The sequence below is a fragment of the Podarcis filfolensis genome, assembly GCF_964270895.1.
Source record: "Podarcis filfolensis genome assembly, chromosome: 4".
NCBI lineage: Eukaryota > Metazoa > Chordata > Lepidosauria > Squamata > Lacertidae > Podarcis > Podarcis filfolensis.
In genome coordinates this window covers 47,091,640-47,111,505 of record NC_139607.1, presented here as the reverse complement: position 1 = coordinate 47,111,505, position 19,866 = coordinate 47,091,640, and the positions used below count along the sequence as shown (strand labels likewise).

General features: G+C 49.1%; 2 long non-coding RNA genes across 4 annotated transcripts in view; one reads left to right on the top strand and one right to left on the bottom strand.

Moving 5' to 3' along the window:
• The window catches only part of LOC310762093, a 73,470-nt gene that overhangs the window by 20,579 nt on the left and 33,025 nt on the right, over positions 1-19,866 (top strand). The window contains exon 1 of one of the 2 annotated variants that reach the window (XR_014547850.1): positions 2,474-2,764. The exons of the other annotated variant lie outside the window; for it this stretch is intronic. This is a non-coding gene — a long non-coding RNA (uncharacterized lncRNA). Of the gene's footprint in view, positions 1-2,473; positions 2,765-19,866 lie in introns of those variants that run through there. 2 annotated transcript variants of the gene reach the window in all.
• LOC310762100 overlaps positions 1-19,866 on the bottom strand; it is a 54,556-nt gene that overhangs the window by 14,587 nt on the left and 20,103 nt on the right. For both annotated transcript variants that reach the window (XR_014547858.1, XR_014547859.1), the window contains exon 2: positions 7,992-8,301. This is a non-coding gene — a long non-coding RNA (uncharacterized lncRNA). The remainder of the gene's footprint in view (positions 1-7,991; positions 8,302-19,866) is intronic.

The following is a 19,866-nucleotide window of genomic DNA, read 5'->3' as shown; positions in this document are numbered from 1 at the left end:
TACCTCCTCATCCTAACCGTTTGGATGAAAGGTCCCGTTGATCTGAATGAGAGCGGTTTCCGACTGCATCTGTTTCGGGTTTGGATGCAATCCTTGGCCAAATGCCCCTGGCTGGACCCTATAGGTTTCAGACTCATGACGCAGGCAATCCCTCGCGTTTTAGGTTACGTCTGGTTCAGGTCACGGAGAAGTCGCTGGGACGCAAAGCAGCTTTAATTCTGGACAGGGTTGTGGGTCTCTAGCGGATGGGCAGACACCAAGAAAAAGGAAGAAAGAGGTGGACGTGGACACTTCCTTCCCCCACCTCGACCTGAGCTGTTTCTGAGAGGAACCCGAGGACCAGGACTCGCTGGGGCTCCTCCTTGGCTTTCTAAGCCACCGCTATCTGATGCAACAGACTTCAGGCCTCCATCTCTGATGCCCCAATAAAGGTCAAGGAGGGTGGAGCCACTGAGTTGAAAGAGGCGTTTGTGTAGCCCCCAGCCCCAACAACAGGGACACAGGAAACGGCCTTATACCGAGTGAGACCATTGGCCCGCCTAGATTGTGTACACACTGTGTACCTTTACAGTCGAAGCATATCCTTTCTCTCTAATGATTAGGGGCACTGAAGTGTTTTAGAGGTTGCTGGGAATCGTAAAGGGGTACATGGCAGTGCCCAGAATTCCTTGAGGGAAAGGATGTATTTTGGGTGTGCTGCAAAGGAACAGAGTTTGCGCATCCTCAGGATTGTCACCCACCCTCATTGACAGAGCCGCCGCGCCACACACACACCCGGATTTCAGGCAGGTGGTTGAACCTGAAACCTCCTGCGTGCACACGAGATGCTCCACCATTGAATTAGGGGCGGCGCTTCTCCTAACATAATAACAATAGCAGTGATTATGATGATACCAGTTCACAGACCTTTGAGATGCCGAACACTGAAATTAATGCAAGCGGATGGCGCCCAAAGCCAGAGCTCCTCACCTAGCGAGGTAATTAAGCAAGAAACCTTCTGGCAATGACTGCGCTGTTATCCTCTTTCATCTCTTACGCGAACCTACACATTTTGAGTGGGAGTAATTTATGTCAGCGGGGCATATTTCCAAGCAATGTGCTTAGAATTGGGGTTTGGGGTCTTTATACAGATTGATTCCCCCTACACACACACGCTTAGCATCCTTTCCATGTCCCTGTCCCCTGTGGTAAAGGGATGGATTTTCATTTTCGCTTCCCTTCCTATAGTGTTTAGTAGGAGTCGGGACTTGGCTCTGAATGGATTAACAGGAGACACAAGGAAGCTCAGTCTGGTGTGGACCTCCTTCAGTCACACGTCTTTGCGATTTGATGGACAAGTGAAAGGCTCAGGAGTAGAAGGAAGCGGTGGAAATTGGAAGGAAGCAGAGTTTGGCCAAACATTAGGAGAACCTATCAACCAATGGTGTCTGCCTGCCTGCCAGCCCCCGGAGATGGTGGTTTCTCTTCTTTGCTGAAGAGGCTGGAAAGGACAATGCAACCGCAAGAGTTCTGTACTGAGCAGTGTGTGTGGAAATGGCTGAGCTCCAAGGTCCCTTAGGGAAGGGCTGCAGCTTAGTGGCTGAGCATCTGCTTTGCATGCAGAAGGTCTCAGGTCCAATCCCTGGCATCTCCAGGCAGAGCAAGAAAAGACTCCTTGTCTGAAACCCTGGAGAGCCACTACAGTCCCGAAGTTGACAATACTAAGCTAGATGGACCAATGGTCAGAGCAGGGCAGATTCCTATGAAAGGGCCCTTTCAGAATCTCTCGTCCTCTACTGCCTTTGGCACCCAGGGTTTAACTGGCGCTCGGGTTCCTGAGCTTCCTTCCCCATCTTTTCTTTCTTTCAGTGCCAGAGTACAGTCTGGGAATTTGAGACGAATTAGATCAACCCAACGGTGCTCCCAGGTCAGAGCGGTGGCGGTAGTAGGCTCCCACTTCTCTGCTTCAGAGACTTAAGTGCCTTCATGGGCCGAGGCCCTCTCCTCTGTTTTGGTTCATTACCTGTAAACAGCAGGTGAGCCCCCTCCCTTACGGCTACTCCGGCTTCGAGGAGCAGCTCCTGGCCAGCGCACCGAAGGCCCTTCCTTCCCTGGGAGAATTTCCAGTGACAAAATTCACCCGGCTGCAAAATACATCTATTTGATCGTACAAGCATTTTAAGAGGAGAGAGGAGAAAATAAGATAGCGCCAAACTATTTCAAAGTGAACTTAGAAGACAAGATGGAGACGTTTGGGGTGCGTGTGCTGGACCAGAAAGAGAGAGCCAGGGGAGGAGAGGAGGAGGAGGAGGCAGGAAATTGCTTCGGGCTCCTATTTGTGTGTCAAGTTTCAGTCCTCGCTGACATTTCTGGCTGAACGCCACAGTCCTACAAATGGAAAATCAGGTGGTGCTGAGGGAGGCAAGGAAGGCGAAGTGGAGCGGGGTGTGCGTCTGTGTGTGGGGGGGGGTGCGCGTTCCGCTGGCAAATGGGGCAGACCACCGCCTCTCCCCTCCCCTCCCGCGCGCGTCCCTCGGGCAGAGCGGCCGTGGCGATCGTCACTGTGCAGCGGAGGGGATGAATCAAGCAGGCATCTGAGCGGAGCGCGGGCACCTTCCGCAATCCATTCAGGCACTGAAGCGCGTGAAAGGCTGCTGATCGCTGCCATTGTTACACGCGGCCGATGTGGGAACCGGAGCCTCAGCTCTGGCAAGAGATAAATAGCCTCTGACAGCGCCTCCTCGCCAGGGGATCGCCTCCAATTGCACGCGGCGGATGCTCCCAGGTCGGTGTTGCTCTCTTTAATGCACTCAGCAGTCGCTCGTTCCCTTGGCCCCGTCCCTCCCCGCTTACATTTCCCTCCCTCCCCCACTCCCCTCCCTCTCTCTCTCTCTCCTCCTCCTCCCGCACCTCCCCCCGCCCTTCAGTGTTTGGAGTCCGGGATCGCCCTGCTGCTGCATTCGCTTCACCACAGCTAGGTTTTCGGAGCCGCCGCGATTGATGTTGGCCACCTCCGCGTTCAAAGCCTTACTAGTCATGGAGCCCCCGAAAACCCCAAACAGCTCAAATCCACAAACCCCAACAAGCCGAAAGCCTACTTATTCACAGGAAGGCCCCGTCCGCAAATCCGTTCAGCTAATCCATCAGGTTTGGTGTATATACCAAACACAAGTCCCTTATAAGTCGACGTCTTTCCTAACAATCCTGAACTACGACCCCTGAAACCAGTCACTTCACACACCTCATTTCGTCTTAATGGTGCTGTGGATCGGAGCTGTTCATTTCCTCTCTCGGAATCCTTTTCCTGGGTAGCGGTAGCCTCGGGGGAGCGGGGTAAGGAAAGACCCGAACAGCGCAACCCATTGTTTACATGGAAGTAACTCCCATAGAGTTGAATGGGTCTCACTCGCTGGGCGGTGTGCATAGAACTGCAGGCTCCTGGTGCCCTTTAAAAATGACCCTGGCAGGCGGGGGTTATAACGATTGGGAGTGACCGCAGCCCTCCGTTCGCTCCCTGCTGGAATTAGTGCTGTCCGAGATCGCAGATCCCTATGGATTGGCAACGGAAATCGATCGCCTTCCTGACGGTGCGAGGGGAGGGTGAGCAGGGCTTGTAGAAAGGATAAGAGGTTTCCCAGAGGCATCCTGGACACACAAACTTCTTCTTTTTTGCCTGAGCGGACATCTCGATCCGCCTCCCAGCTGAGCAGGAGCCCAACAAGTCAGCCCACCTTTACAATGAATGGAAGGGGGCCCCGCGATTTTAGACTGAGTCCTTCGGAAGGCAGGAAGCGAGCAGAACTCCAGCCGACCTCTAGGCTGAAATAGCTGGGGCTTCCTCCTTCCAAGCAAGCGCGTTCGGGATGACGTGTTGCCTTAAACCGGCTCGGTTGTGGAAAGAGACGGGCCTTCCCATCAGCGTCCTGTCCAGCCATCTTGGCTATATATAGCAGCTTCCTTCCAAAGCCAGGAGACTGAATGCAACTAATTAATTCGGAGTATCGTCCCTGGCCTCATCTGGAGCAATGCTTTGGGAGTGCCCGCAGAACACCCCCCCGCTCCATATTTTGCCTTCCAATGGGTGCAGCCTTGCAGCCTTTCCTGAGACTTGGTCATTGGCCCACACTGATATTTCGCTAAGTTGTTTGGCCCACAGGAAGCAACAGCAGCCCTTGGACCTAAAGCGGCAAAAGACCCGCAGTCTTACTTGCGAGGTAAGCCTCTTTGAACTCTGTAAGGCTTACTCCCAAGTACTGGAATTGCAGTGCGCAATGAAACCAACTTCCCAGGGTGTTTAGTGATCGGCCAGGCAGCTCCCTTGAGCCGGAAGTGAAAAGTCCTATTTAAACTGGAGCAAAACCCACTAAATAGGCTCGAACTGGGAGTAAGGCACAGTAGACGCTCTGCTCTCTCTCTCTCTCTCTCTCTCTCTCTCTCTCTCTCTCTGTGGGGGTGGCTCATCCATACTGTCTTTTAGTGTAGATAGCAAGCTTCCTGTACTTCCATTAATTCTCCGTTATCCATATCATGCTCCCCTCCAGACCACTGCCTCCCCACACTTCCCCCTCCCTCAATCCGGATTTTCTCATACCAAGAATGCTCCGAAAAGAAGGCTATGAGAAAATCCGGACTGAGGGACGCGAAAGTGTGGGGAGGCAGTCTGCTGGAGGGGAACATGATATGGACTATGGGAAATTAATGGAGATACAGGAAGTTGGCTATCCACGTTAAAGGGCATTGAGGATGAGCCCTAGGCTTGCATCTGAGTAAACGTCCATAGGGTTAAGGCGGTTGATAGAAAGAGTTCCAAGTAACTCATTACGTGTCAGCGGCTCTGTAAGCCTAGGAGAAGGACTCGCCTCTAGGGCAAGAACTCCGGCTGAACTCGTTTGCGGATGGCACTCCGGCGCCGTCCTGGTCTCGCTTTCTTCCTGGCTGCAGCGCGCTCGCAGGCAGCCGTTTCATGTCTGGCCACAGACGAGTCAAGCGGGAGGCTCCCGGAGAAAATCCTATCCTCAGGCTTTTCCTGTTGAGGGAACTTGGAGGGGCGCAGCAGAGGCGAGTCTTGCAGCGGACCTGAAGCAGAGCGGTGGGAAGAAGGCTCGGAAGAAAACCGGTTCCCCTTCCCAGCCTGTAGTCCCCGACTCCTCGGCAGGGGAGGAGGAGGGAGGAGGGAGGAGGGATGTAACGACAGGCAGGCCGCCAGCCTCTCCTCCCCCTCCTGTGCATAATCAGGCTGCTAAATGTCACCGTCAGGACTGGCGGTGGGTGCTGGGGCTCGTGCTCGAGGGACCGCCGTCTCTGACCTGGAATGAGTTCCCTTTTATTACCTCCACCCTTTCCAAATAATAATAATAATCCTCACAAGACACGCTAGTTTCAGAAGAAATTTATTTCAAGAGAACGAAGCCATATCTTAATACAGGGTTACTTCGAAGTACATACAATACATGAAGCTCCTTGTTCAGAGCATTCGTTAGTTTAGAATTAACCTTGCCTACTCCGCGGTGACCCTCCAGACGCCGCTACAGCTCCCATCATCTCTGACCATTGGTTATGCTGGCTACGGCTGAAGCCCAAAAGCAACTGGAGGGTCACCGGTCCACCATCCTTCCTCTCCTTCGGGAGTTCAAGGCTCTGGAGGACCTCAAGCAGAGAGGGATCTTTCTATGGCCAGAGTTCCAGTTAAATGGCAATGTCAGGGATCGAACACGCAAAGAACCTGTAAGCCGCCTTGAGTCCCATCCAGGAAAGAAGAGGGGTATCAGCAACAACAAGTGTTTTACCTCTTATTATGCCGTCTCCCTTTAGGAAGTCTCCCTGGGCGCAATGGGACTTGCTATTCCTGCTAACTAAGCTTGGGAGATCCTAATACAGTACAGTATTCAGAAATGAGGGGTCTGGCTGCTCAGCGCTGAGACGAAAACACTCTGTGCTAGCTCAGAAGCATGGTTTCAAATACAGTATCCTAGGGTTGAGTCCTGTGGCACCGGAAGCACGTTGTGGGACTTTGACGTTGCCAGACCAGGCTCCCTGTGTGGCCCCTCTGCAAGCCCCACCCCCACCCCACCCCTCCTTTCCTCAGCATGCTTGGTTCTGTGGCGTCAGTGAGCAAGCGGAGCTACCGGTCTTTATTTTTTAAGCAGGCTAGTAAAAATGTTTATCTTGTTTCAATGTGATCTAATGCTGTCTGGTGGTCTCTTCCACGATTGTTTCCCGTGTAGAGTCCCGGTAAGAGCACAGCCTTTCCGCTCTTGACTGCAACCCAGTCCTACCGATGTCTTGTGTCTCCCGGTGTTTGGGGCGGGGGGGGGTTGGCTGCGGGGAGAGCTTGGCCCAGGAATGGGCGAGCTGCCCTTGGAAAGGAGACGGAGACTCGCAGCCAGAAAGAAAAAGGGAAGGGAGGAAGGGAGAGCGCCCGCGCCTTGCTTGTTCCCAGTGAGTCATCCTTTGCAGCGGAGCCGCGTTTGCAGGTGCAGCCAAGCTGGGCGCTACCTGCTCAGAGGAGGCAGGAGGCTTTGGCGGGGTGCGGGGAAGCTGTCTCCAGCCAGACCTCCAGCTTCTTCCGCTTGCCGCGGAGGGGTTTTTTCAGGCCAAGTCCCCACCTTCCACCCCTGAACTCGAGAAAGCGGTTTTTGGCAAGGCGTCATCCTCGACACTACGTGCTTCGGGCGCTCTGCGCCCCAGAGAATCCAGGCAGCGTTTTGCCAAGCGCTGCTTTCCAGGCGCGGCTGCTGCGCTTTTAGGGGGATCGGTTCCCCCACCCCCAACTTCCCTTCACTGGTGTGTCTCAGCCTCGTCTCGTAAACTGCTAATGATTTATTACCTAGGCTAAGTGCTTAATTTGTGAATATGAAACAGATTAAAAGGAGATCGGCATATTTTAGCAGGCAGACCACGGCAAGGCCAGCAGCTGTTTCGAATTTGGAGGTATTTCCAGCCTCCTGGAGAACGCGAGCCAACCCCCAGCAGGAAGGGGGGCGGCGGCTGTCGCTCCTTCCTGGGATAGGAAAGGCCACCTTCGCCTCCCCCCACTTGGCTGGCTCCATCAGGACATCCCCAAGTTCCCTAAGCACACACCGAGTTCCTTCCGTTGATTTCTGTAGGGCTGACGACGCCACCTCATCATGTGTGCTTACTTGGAAATAAGTCTACTGGAATTCACTGGATATATTCTACCAAGGATAGCTGCTTGCCCCTTCAGTTGATGCTCTGTCACGGGCTCCCCGCCGCCCACAAGAGGCCTATTTTAAGCAGGTCTGTTCCTGCTTCTGTTTTATAGGTTTAACTGAGAGTTACTTTCAGGTAAGCGTATACTTAGAACTGCAGCGTAATGGAGTTTTTTTTAGGTCCAATGTCAAGATCACGGCAAATTCTGAATAAGAGTCATCTACTGATTCTACTAGCCGTCGAATGAGTCAAGATTGGTTAGGGTGTTTTCTGTCCATTCATGCTTCTACGCGAGGGATTATAACCCCAGATTAGAATCGTGAGCAGAAATGTGGTTAACCCGGATTAGTCAACAACCAGTACAAGGTGGTTCCATCTTTGGGGTTTGGCTCCTGGTTTTGATAACAAGAAGCAGGCGTAACAGAGCTGGAAGTCAATGAATGAGGCTTCCGTGACACTTGATGATCCGGGGCTTGTTCCAGGGAGGTAAAGAGAACCATTTCAAATGGAAAGTCAAACCCACCATTAGAGAAGTTTCAATAAGCTGTTAGAAGAAGCTGGCGGCGCAAAAAAACTAGCTGACACCTAAACAGTTAATAAAAGCAGGGTTACCCGCCGCCGCCGCCGCCCCCACCTTCCCCTTCCAGGATTAACTCCAAATCAAGCCAGTGCAACCGCGGGCTGGTGGTCCCAGCAAAAGGCACGTGATGCTAAGAGCAACGTAAACATCCAGTGGAGAACAAAGACGAATCATTACAGTCACTTCTGCCGGCAAAACTTAAGCAGCGAGAGAGGAGGAAAGTTCTTGCCAAAAATAGCCAGGAGATAATCAAAATAAATACCTTTGATGTAGCCGTGCTCCGGCTGGCCGCCACTTTGTGCGGAGTTCCCTGCCGCTCCCTCCCCAAACAAGGAGCCCGCACAATTAAGCGCCTTCCTTTGAAAGGAGGCCGGGCGGAGAGGAGAGCTCGGCTTTTGTGGCTTCCAGGCGGCGTCGCACATCAAAGGGGTGGCGGCTCGGTCCTTGAAGGTTCCTCCGGCTGCGCAGACTTAGTGGAGCAGAGCCAGCGTGCGAACTGCCTCTCCCGCCCCGCTTGGATACTTTTGTTAAGGGGCAATCTCGACCACATGGAAGCCTCTGGGAATCGGGGGCTGGGAAAGGAGGGAGGGAGAGGCAGGCAGAGAAAATTAAATGGTATAGGGGTAGGAAAGCATGTCAATATAGGCCTCAGAGATGTAGTATGGGCTGTGGGGGAAAGGGCCGTCTCCAGCCCTCAGCGCTTTTGGTTGTCCTACCTATGCAAGCTGATTTCTGAAGGGGCCACGGAACTCAGAGGCACTTCCGAGTCATCGCGTTGTGACAAGGACCAGTAGCAGGGCTAGCAAAGACCTCTGGCTCAGGTGTCTGCCAACCTAGCAGCGAGTCCGGTTTCACTTGGCTTCAGGCATTGCCTTACAAGTTTTAAGGACTTCGCAGCAAGCTGTGGCTTCGATCCACAAAGAGCGTGCTAAAACCTAAAGCCAGTCAATATGTTTAGGACTGCCGCCTTCTCTTATAGGAGAACGGAACCGAGGTAAGCAGGGTTTGCCAAACAGAAGTCCAGGACTAGGACTCTTAAGACCACCGTTCTTCGTAAATACGACCTATTGAAACGAGTTAACTTCCCTGTAAGAATGGCTGGGATCTTGCTTTCAGGACCCTTTGCGGCAGAGGCGGGGAACCTGTGGGTCTCCATTGCTAAACTACAACTCCTATCAGCCCCAACAAGCATGTCCAGCGGCCAAAGAGGATGGGAGTTGTAGTCCAACAGCAGCTGGAGGGCCAAATGTTTCCCACCATTGCTCCACAGAAGCAGACGATGCAAAGGTGGCCCAACATCTCGTTGTTTAAAACGAGCCCTCGGGAGCTAGTTTGCGAGCAGAGCGCGCGGTTGTTGGACGCCTTGACGTCTTGTCCAAGGAAACGCAGAAACGCAGGGGTGGGGGGAGGATTCTGCCTGCAGTCTGTAATCTGGGTTGTTGTTATCTGGGTGATGAGGATGACAGCCATTTGTTTGCCTCCCTCCTTTTTGCGTTGGAGAACGAGAGCAGGATTCCGCCCGGAGCCTGAATAACCTTCAGGAATTCCTCTTGGCCCGCTTCCAAGCGACGCCTCGCACTCACCTCCCTGAGCCCATCCCATCTTGATAAGGGCGTTCGTCGTCTCCGTCTCTTTTCCCTTCAGAATCTGAAGGTGAAAGCTCATGGAAAGAGGAAGAGGAAGAAAGCGCAGCTCGGGCTAATTATATATCGCTTGCAAAAGTGCCTTCCCTTGGCTGCCTCGCGCGTTTGGCTGCCATAGCCAGCGAGCCCGGCCGCTCCTGCCCCTCCCGCCTTCGTCGCCACCGAAAGGCAGCTCGCTGTCCTGTATTTCAAATGACTAAGCTCAGGGGGACGGGCGAATAAACGCGCAGAGGACAGAGACATAACACCAGGCTTTCCTTTCGCTTATACAAGCATAGGATCGACCTACAACCTCTAAATGCCCTAGGACGTGCTTCTCTCGGTAAACGTGCTTAGGATCGGATCACACAAACCTGGACTGAGGCGTGTTGACTCGGAAGTAAGCGCACGACCCACTAATTTCTATCGCTTTTATAGTAACAGTGCTTGGCATTGACTTCTAGAGTGTTCAGAGAGCTTCCTATGCAACCATAGAACCCATCTCTTAGGGACCGATGTAAAATATTTGAGCCCCACTCCCCAAGTTGATGGGCATTGCCATTCAAATGGTGTGCGTGCGCGGTGTCTTGTGATGTGGGGCGGGCATTACCTCCTCCCCCTAATGTTTTATTCAAGTTGACACCCCTGGATGCAGACTTATGCGGTCGGTCGGTATTCTGAACCTCCCGGCCGCCGGCCTAGTAGACAGTTGGCTTGATGCTAAAAGATGGTGGGCTTAGTAGCCAAGGCGACACTTGAACCCGGGACTCATCGGTCGGTGCGCTGCCCTCTCAGCCTCTCCATTGCACTAGCGCTTGTTTTCCTTGGCCGTAGGGGTCAAGCAGCTTTCCGGCCCGATCCCACGGTGCTCACTGTACTTCCTCCTGGGGAGGCTCAGGCCTCAGCAGCCTTGGCTGAAAATGGAAGCAGCGAAGGCTCAGGACTTGGATCGGATTTCACAGCGGGAGAAGGCGCCGGGCGGGGCGTGAGTGCAGCTTTCGCGCATTTTCCAGCCCAAGTGCCGGCGGGGATCATTAGCTGCGAATGGACAAGCGCTGCCTGCCTCCTGGCGCCCTATCAGTCAGCCCCGCGTGCTGCGCGCGAGAGAGCTGAGGGCTGTTGCCTGCCGGCGCGAGACCTTAGGGGAAAAGAGCAGAGACAGCTCGGCTGGCTGTGCACGAGGCGAGGGCGGCGGGTGGGAAGGGGCGAGATGGGTGGGGAGAACCCTTGCGTTGTATGGAGCAAGAGGGGATGTATGGAGGTGTACTGCGGAAGAGGCAGCTGCCGCCGCCGCCTTTCCATACTCCTTTCTGCGCAAAGGGAGAGCGGGTCTCTTACAGCCGCCGCGTTTCTTTGGGCATTGCTTACGAGCGCCGAGAAAGAGCCCTGTGTCATCCTCAGCAGAGCAGAACAGACAGTGCTGGCTAAGAGAAAAATGACTCGCGGTGCCCTTGTTGCGCCCAAAGTTATTGCTCTTGTGAGCCACGGACGCGTCTGGTGCCGGAGCGGTATAAATAGCTGGAGTGGGAGAGGGAGAGGATGCGAAGACCAGGTGTGCAATGTCACTGAACAGATTGCAAGCAACGGTTGATCCCTTGTCAGATGTTGCTGCCAATTACCAGGAGAGAGATGACAGAGAGCCGAGCAGCCTTTGGATAAAGGAGCGAAAGGAAAGGAGGAGAAGGAGAAGGGCGGGAGGGGGACACCCACCAACTTTGGGGTGGGGAGGCTTAAGTCGAATACTAGATCATCACGGCTGACGATGCGTTTGTGAGCAAAGATATCGGAAAGCAAGGCTTGCGGGGATGGCTGGTGTTAACACCAAGTCCAAGCAGGCGCAGATGGAAATAAGATTTAATTTAAAATCAATGGGGCTTATTTCCATATATGCCAGTTTAGTGCCTGCCTCCTGCGAGATGGAAAAAAGTGGCTTCTTGGCTTCAGTGGTGCTTCACTGTGGGATATTCCGGTCCCATCCAAGTTCAAACACTAAGCCCAGGTTTTCAGCTAGACTTTATCTTTTATCCCAACTTACTTCCCAAGGCTGTTATGAGGCTAAAGTGCTGCTCAGAATTTCCTGGAGGAAGAGCCAGAAGCCTGAGGATGCAGTTGCCAGTGTGCTCAGTGGGTTTTTACTTCTGAGTCAGCATGCATAAGATAAGATGGGACCAGAATATCTGATTTGGAATTTTGGGGGAGTACGCCTCATTAAAAGGGACGCTGGTGGCGCTGTGGGTAAAACCTCAGCGTCTAGGACTTGCCGATCGCATGGTCGGCGGTTCGAATCCCCGCGGCAAGGTGCGCTCCCATCGTTCGGTCCCAGCGCCTGCCAACCTAGCAGTTCGAAAGCACCTCCGGGTGCAAGTAGATAAATAGGGACCGCTTACTAGCGGGAAGGTAAACGGCGTTCCGTGTGCTGCGCTGGCTCGCCAGATGCAGCTTGTCACGCTGGCCACGTGACTCGGAAGTGTCTGCGGACAGCGCTGGCTCCTGGCCTATAGAGTGAGATGAGCGCACAACCCTAGAGTCTGGCAAGACTGGCCCGAACGGGCAGGGGTACCTTTACCTTTACCTTTTTTTACGCCTCATTAAACTAGGTGGGATTTTCTTCTTAGTAAATATATATAGGACCTGGCTATAAATTGAAGTTTAGCTAGTTTAAATGCTGCACACTGCTGCAAAAAGCAGTGATTTTAAAGCACAGTGCAGGAACACTGTTCCAACATGGCAGTAACATTTTGGCAATACAGTACAAACCAGGTTGTTTAGGAAAGTGACTAGGGTCTCTTCCTTTGGAATTTTTCATGGCCTCCTAAAGAAGAGGAGGGGAGTCCACTTAATCTTTCTGTTGGTAGTAGAAAGATAAATCATCCAGTAGCACCTTACAGATGAGCTGGTTTATCTGGAGGCCTGATTTTGTTAGGCTCAATTCTATCTCTCCAGGCGGCTGGTGGTAAACTGAGAAAAGAGTGTGTTCGTTACATACATAGACTGAAAAATTAAGGTGTGCATGTGTGCTGCTGCTGCTGCTATACCTTTGATTATTCTGGCAAGATGCTGAAACTTTCCACAATACTGAAAAGGAGTTACAATTGCAGATTCTGATGTGATAAAATGCATACCCAGTAGTAGCCTGTCTCAAGGCTGAATTGCAGATGTATGAATGTAGGTCATATGACACCATATTGTTCAATAAGAATGAACTGTCTCATTGCAATTATTTGGTTTTAAATTCTGTTACGAGTAGTATGAAACCCCTATCTTGTAGATGTTTGATAATTTGTGCCTATTTCAAATATACAAATTATCACCTGATGTTTTCAGCCATCAAAAGTGATGACCATGTGTCTGTGAATTTCCTTTTTCTTGAAGAGGTGAGAACCCCAAGACAACTCATTGATTAGACAATTGCCAAATCTCTCATGCACACAAGACAAGCTACTTTTTGAAGTGAGAGAACCACCTGTAATGTTTATTCAGTGCCTAAATAATTTAAGCAAAGTCATACAATTAACTCCAATCTTGAAGTTTCCCATTCACTTTGTCCTTCAGAATCCTTCGGTTTAATAGGAGAACTCAAAGATTTATTGACCATCCACAGCAGGCTCTGGTATTTTTAACTGAGAAGAGAGGGGCTGGGAAAGCCTTTGTTTGGTATTCAGCAAAAATGCACTCCACGAGGCCTAAGCACATTGTGCTTATCCTAAGCTCACAGGGATGGACCAGAAAGCCTTGATTGTTCAGGCTGAAGTGAAAACATTCCTGCTTAGGACCCGTCTCCTTGCTCTAATATGGAATCAAACATATAGGAAAAGTAATATCATTCTCATGCCATGTAACGTTGAAGTATTGCATTGTAATATGTAGTGTGAAAGAGCATACAAAAGGACATACATTTTAACTACATCCATTTCTAGTGATGGCTTTTGAGTTCTTCAGGGCTCTTTGTCTGGTTTATTTGGGGATGAGAGGAGATTCTCAGTTGTATCCAGATTAAGGATGCTTACTAATAAACATACTGTATTTTTCGCTCTATAACATGCACCCGACCATAACACGCACATAGTTTTTAGAGGAGGAAAACAAGAAAAAAAAATATTCTAAACGAAACAGTGGATGTATGATTTTTGTGGTTCATGCTGTGGCCACAGACATGTGATCTGACGGTGAGTTTGGGGTAGCCCAATGCAAAAATCCTGAGGATCCATGTGGATCTGTGCTTTGTAACCACGTTTTAAGTGGGGAGGGAAGGAAAAGCACTCAAGGGACAAGGAGCACCCGTGGGGTGTGTGGAGAAGGATGCTGCTAATAATGCAGGGAGGGGTTTAAGGGGAGAAGGAACACGCGTGGGGTGGGTGGAGAAGGATGCTGCTAATAATGCAGGTGAGGGGTATAAGAGGAGAAGGCTCCTCTCCTCTCCCGCTTTGCTCCTTTGAAGCAAGGAGGCTCTGCTTCTTTCCCACCTCCCCGACTTAGCGAGCTGAAAAACTTTGCTGCTATTTAGTAAGCTGAGTGGGGAGGAGAGAGGGACAGAGAGCATGGTTGCTTTAAAGGAGCTCTCCTCTTCCGCTTTGCTCCTTTAAAGCAAGCAGGCTCTCTGTCCCTCTCTCCTCCCCACTCAGAGGCTCTTCTCCCGCTTCGCTGTTTCAAAGCGAGCCATGGAGGAGGGAAGGAAGGGGAACCATGGATCCTCTGCTCATGACTGCAGCAGATCCCCCCGCCATCAGTAGGCATTCGCTCCATAACACGCACAGACATTTCCCCTTACTTTCTAGGAGGAAAAAAGTGAGTGTTATGGAGCAAAAAATACGGTATTTAGTATACGATCCTAATTTATATGCCGATTTGGCAGAAAGTGAGCCTTACTTTCAAGGACACTTGCTTTGCATTCACAAAACATTCTCCATATGAAATACAATGTAATAGATTAGCAGAAGGTTAAAAACTATGGCAACAATTTGGGAAATCAAATTTTACTTGAGAGTACTTTTCTGCCAGTAGAAAGTAACGCACCTTGCATGATTCCCTGACCAGGGCAACTGCCTGTATTTACCAGCAATACAGCTACTAATAATATTTACATAAGAAAATGTGACATTTGTAACTATTGTTCTGCATTACTACACTGTTCACCACACAAAGAAAACTCCTTGGTTTCCTGAGCTGTACCACAGTTGTGGTACACCCTCCATCGCAAAGTACTAGAAAACCAAAGTTTCAGTTCACACGCTCCCAAACCCATGATCCTGTAGTATTGCTGACCATATTAAATCCTCAGTGACCAATGAAACAAATAAACCATACATAAGAGATACACAAGTGGATCATTCACAACTGCAGGAGCTTTCTGCAGATAACTGGGAAATCAGCCATGAAGTCATCATCAAACACCAGCCCCCACCCTGGCGTGTCTCTTCTGAAACTGACTGACTTTTCAAATGCAATCACTAACACAGAATGGGTGGGTCTGGCATTAGGAGTGTGTGTGTGGGGGAGTCTTAAATCCTATTGCGTATGTACAAGCCCTTGGGCATACCTAAAGTAGCACTTTGGATCCCAGCCAGAGTGAAAGCATCAAACTCTCTCTAAATACAAAGATGAATATTACATGGTTAGAATCAGAGGAAGAGTTTTCAGGTTTCAAGGGTACAAGGGCTACTTATTTTGGACCACGTTAGTGGGGAAATCGACAGGCATCTTGCGCAGTGCCAAGGCCCATCCCTTGAACCATAGCTATACAATCAGTAAAATGACATTTGAACTTGTATCCAGTATGCTGACATGTTTTGCTAGATATGGGGACATTTTTTATAGATGTGAAAAAGAATGAGGGGGGGGGGGCTGATCCTCAGAGAGAGAAATAAATAGCAGATCTGGCATCATGTTGAAGTGTTCTTTATCTCTGAAATATAAATGAGCCATATGTGAATTTGGGTGACCTTACACCAAATGCAAACATTCCAGAGGGTGGTGAGAATATCACCATTACTTTCTACTGGTAAAATGTAAGGCAGGGCAACAGGGATGTGGTCCTCACAGATGCTATAGCCTCTCAGATGCTACAGCCCAGCAGATTACCATAAATACAACTGCTGGAGCCTTCCCACCAACTCTACATTGTTCCTTCCTTGCCCCTCCCCTGCTGAATCAGAGTTGGGGGGAAATGCTTTCTCTTGTAGCCAACCAGCCAGTTCTCCATATCGAAAACAGACAGTTCACCACATGCTTGTCTGCTAACCCTGCTAAGTTCCCACCTATACATTGGTACCTTGGGTTAAGAACTTAATTTGTTCTGGAGGTCTGTTCTTAACCTGAAACTGTTCTTAACCTGAAGCACCACTTTAGCTAATGGGGCCTCCTGCTGCTGCTGCGCCACCAAAGCACAATTTCTGTTCTCATCCTGAAGCAAAGTTCTTAACCCGAGGTATTATTTCTGCGTTAGCGGAGTCTGTAACTTGAAGTGTATGTAACCTGAAGCGTATGTAACCCGAGGTACCACTGTACTCACTCAGTGGGTGTAAAAATTTGCAATGCCATCATGAAGTCATGGCTTCTGAATATGATGAAAAGAGTGATACATAAACCCCATTCATGCATTACATGGATGTAGGGTGTGAATCTACGGGAGAAGCAGTAGGGCTGTGCTTCTGGCCCCGCCCACATGTCACATTCCTGGGCTAGCCCTGGCTTCAATGTCCACATGCTGAGTGGTGAGATGCATGTTGAACACATGAGCACAGCTAGGTCAGGCACTCAACATGTTTTGAATATGCACAAATAATAAGCGGGTAGCAACGATCAGAAAATGGCATTGGCCAAATTAAGTTATTTGAAATGAAAAAAACATATTAATGCTACAGTTATGCAAGCCGCTGTCTCTGTACTGTTTGACAGTCCTGATTTCAGCTGTTATGGTCCCATGCATGGAAGACTAGCCCTTCATTTAATGTTTAAAGCAGGACTACCATGTCCTGTATACTATTTGTACATGGTGTCAACCCAGTACTCAATTTACTGAGGGCAGGGATGATGCCCACCAGAGTTTCTGCCCCCTTTATCTTTTATGATGGCCACTTTAACTACTGTTTTTGGAAGGCTTCAGGGACATTTTTTCTTGGCTAAAACTCAGTGGAACCAGGAAGGGGACCTTATTTGTTTCATTAAGGTCTCCTATGTTTCCCCCTGTAATTCAAGTTCCAGGTCAGCCTGCTTATTAGACAGCACTACACTGGCACTTCTGTTCCGGAGTAAATAATCACCATGAAAAAGGGTCAGAGGCTGATAAATAACACAGAGACATATAATTATTGGGGACAGAAGTTAACCCTTATCTGTTTATGGGTCTGAGAATTATATCTGGGAAGTATATCAGTGGGAAGGGTGTTAGTTTTCAGAATACAGTACAGTATTAAAATATTTTCTAACCACCACGAGTGGTGGAAACACTTGCACTCTTTGGGCCACATTGCTCAGAATGCTTCACTTGGAGAAAGAACCCCTTTCTCCAGAGCAAGAATGGGGTTTGTGAGAACACACTGGCACTTCTTCTGCTAGGATGCAAAATAGTGTTAATTCTGGGAGCCCCAGTTCCTTCCTCTGTTCTCTTGGGATTGGTGTTCAGATTATTTAGTTTGTCAGGTACGTGTATGTTGCAGAATCCCCAGCCCAGTTTCACTCCCTCTTCCGAGATGAAGGATAAAGATGGCATCCCTCCCCATTCCACATTCAGAAGTCAACTAGATTGGCTGTTGAATATTACTACAGTGTTTTTTTTATAAAAAATAATAATATTTATTAAAGATTTTTTTTAAATTATAAAAAAGAAAAAACAGAAAAAAGACAAAACAGAAAAATAGAAAAAAGAATACATCCATCATTCTCAAAATTTTTAACTTTCATTACCTTCTTTCTTTGACCTCCTCCTCCTCCCCTTTCTTGTATCCTGATTAATAATTATCACAGCAAATCCTTTCCATAGTTCATAATATTTTGTCCTTACATTATCTTAATCTATTTTAATCTTGTCTTATAGCAAACCTTAAAACTTAAAACTTAAATCTTATTTTTACCAACTTCTCATAACCATATCATTAACCTAATTCTTTTAACATTTTTGCTAGAACCAAGTAGTTCCAGTTCAACATTTTTCTAGCATTCATCAATTATTTTAAAACAGTCCTAATGATAAAAGAAAAAAAAAGTAAAACAATCCAATCTTCATCCAGCGTCCTTCCTCCTGGTCCCGGATTTTGTCAGTCCTTTTTGTCCCATTAATCTAGCGCATTAACCTGGTATCCTTATATCCGAGGCCCTCAAGTCTCTTCCCTGTCCCTTCCACGACTCTTCTTCATATTTTCCTTTCACTCGTGGGAACTCCAGCTTAGTAATGTTTTTGACCCTTTTCAGCAGATCAGCCCCATTTCCATAGTCCAGACTAAACTCCATGTGGTATTTAAACACCTGTTTCAGATTCCCTCCAAAATTAAGAGCCCCCACAGCTCCAAACATCTGACAGCCCGTTACCAGACTCAGAAAGTCCAAACATCCCTGCATGGGAGGGTCAGTCCAACCCCCCATTTCCAAACCAAACCAAACTTTATCTTTCCAAATCTGTTTTTTTCCAAATTCATTTATCAAATCCAAAGGCTCATGATCCTGCAGGGCCGCAACTCCCTCCATTTCTGGCAGCCAGGATTCAGCAGTATCCTCTTCTCTCAACTGTGCTGTCATAGCACACTCCTGTTTTAGTTCCTGGGTAGGCTCCATGTAGTTTCCTACTGCCTGTTCAAAATTTCTGGTCGCATTAGTCATCAAATCCGTCTTCTGGCTTAGCTGATCCAATAGGGCATTTATTTTACAGAAAGCACCCAACAGAGCTTCTGAAAACATTGTCCTGCAAGGTCACAAGTCCTTTCCCACGATTGTAATCTGTAACAGCTGCAAGCTCCTGAAGTTGGTTACAATTTCACAGTCTCCCTCTAGGGGGAAAACTTCTGTTTATTCTTTCTTTTAAGAGCAATAGCAACAAAGTTTCTTTTTTAAGATATTCAGTCAATATTTGTTCCTTTAAAATGCGAAAGGAAACAATGGAGTCACTATGTTACTTTTCTTTTAGCTGTCTGTAAAAACATTTGTCTCTGGTCAATGAGCTTCAAACGTCAGTCCTGACACTCCGCTCCAGGATCAGGACGGTGGAAAGTTACTTTACTTTAAACTCACTTCTGCAGGTTTAAACAGTCCAAAAAGAGATCCCCCTTCTTCTCCTGCTACTGAAGGGGGGTTCCACGATTTTAAATGATGAAAGCCAATCCTTTAAAGGTAATTTTCTAAGCTCTAGTTTACTTTGTCTTTGCTTTATTCTAACTACAAAGAAACGGAAGGCTGACTTCCTGTTTAGACCTTCCCGTTTCAGTACCAAATTGAGGTAAATTTTGAGTCCAATTCCTCTCTACTGGCCAGTCCTTATTTAAAAATCCAATTGTTCGGGTTTTAAGTACTCACGGGTGATTCTTTAGATGCCAAATTGTCCCAGGAAAAAGGCAGCGCTCTCCGGCAACGGCTATGCGGCTTCGCTCCACAGAAAAAGCAGTAGACTCACAGCACCGCGCCACTTCCCCCTCTTCGCTTCGGAGCCCGTTAATGGGTTCCTTTGCGGGTTGGGGGGGCACTAAAGGTGCCTGCTGAGTCCCATGGTCACAGGCTTCATCCGCCTGTGATTTTTTAAAGGGTCCCCGCTTCACCGTAGCGGAAACGACCCGTTTCGCGCGGAGCTGGTCCCTCCAGTTCAGAGGGAGTCCGCCATTGCCGATGGCGCCACCCCGGAAGTCCCTACAGTGTTGCACCTTAGGTAGCAGGCTAATTTAGGGTGGCCAGAACAGGCTATATAAAATACACAGCTCTGTCCTCCAATAGACTGAACTGCCCAGAGGGCTCTTATGAGCAAACAGGGGGCTGCCACTGCTGCCCCAACATCTGCCACCTAAAGCAGTTGCCTCATTTTGGTAGGGCTGCCCCTGCTTACACACACAATGTTGCCTATCCTCCTGAAAATTACAGTGCACAACATAAAGTATTATTTATCACTTTTTTGTTTTCTAAAAATTGTTAAAGCGATAGCTCGGGAATAGTATAGTAGATGGTCACAACCCTGAGTGTTGTTCATGCATGCTACTGGAACAGGAGTGAAATTTAAGTGAATTGTTGTTGTTTTCTCTCAGCTGAAGAATTACCAGTGTGTCATGCTGCAGGATTTCACTGCTACTGACACCAATCTCCTGCATTTAAATGTCATGGCTGCTGGATAAATGCTGTGTTTGCCTTTTGTGAACTGTGAATTTCTTTTTAAACATGCCTGAATTTATTTGGCACTTAGTCTGCATGCTAAAGAGGCAATTTGCTTGACTTCAGAAGTCATATATTGGCCCTGCATTGCTTATTTCAGGGGTAGGCAAACTAAGGCCTGGTGGCCGGATCTGGCCCAATCGCCTTCTAAATCTGGCCCGCAGATGGTAGGGG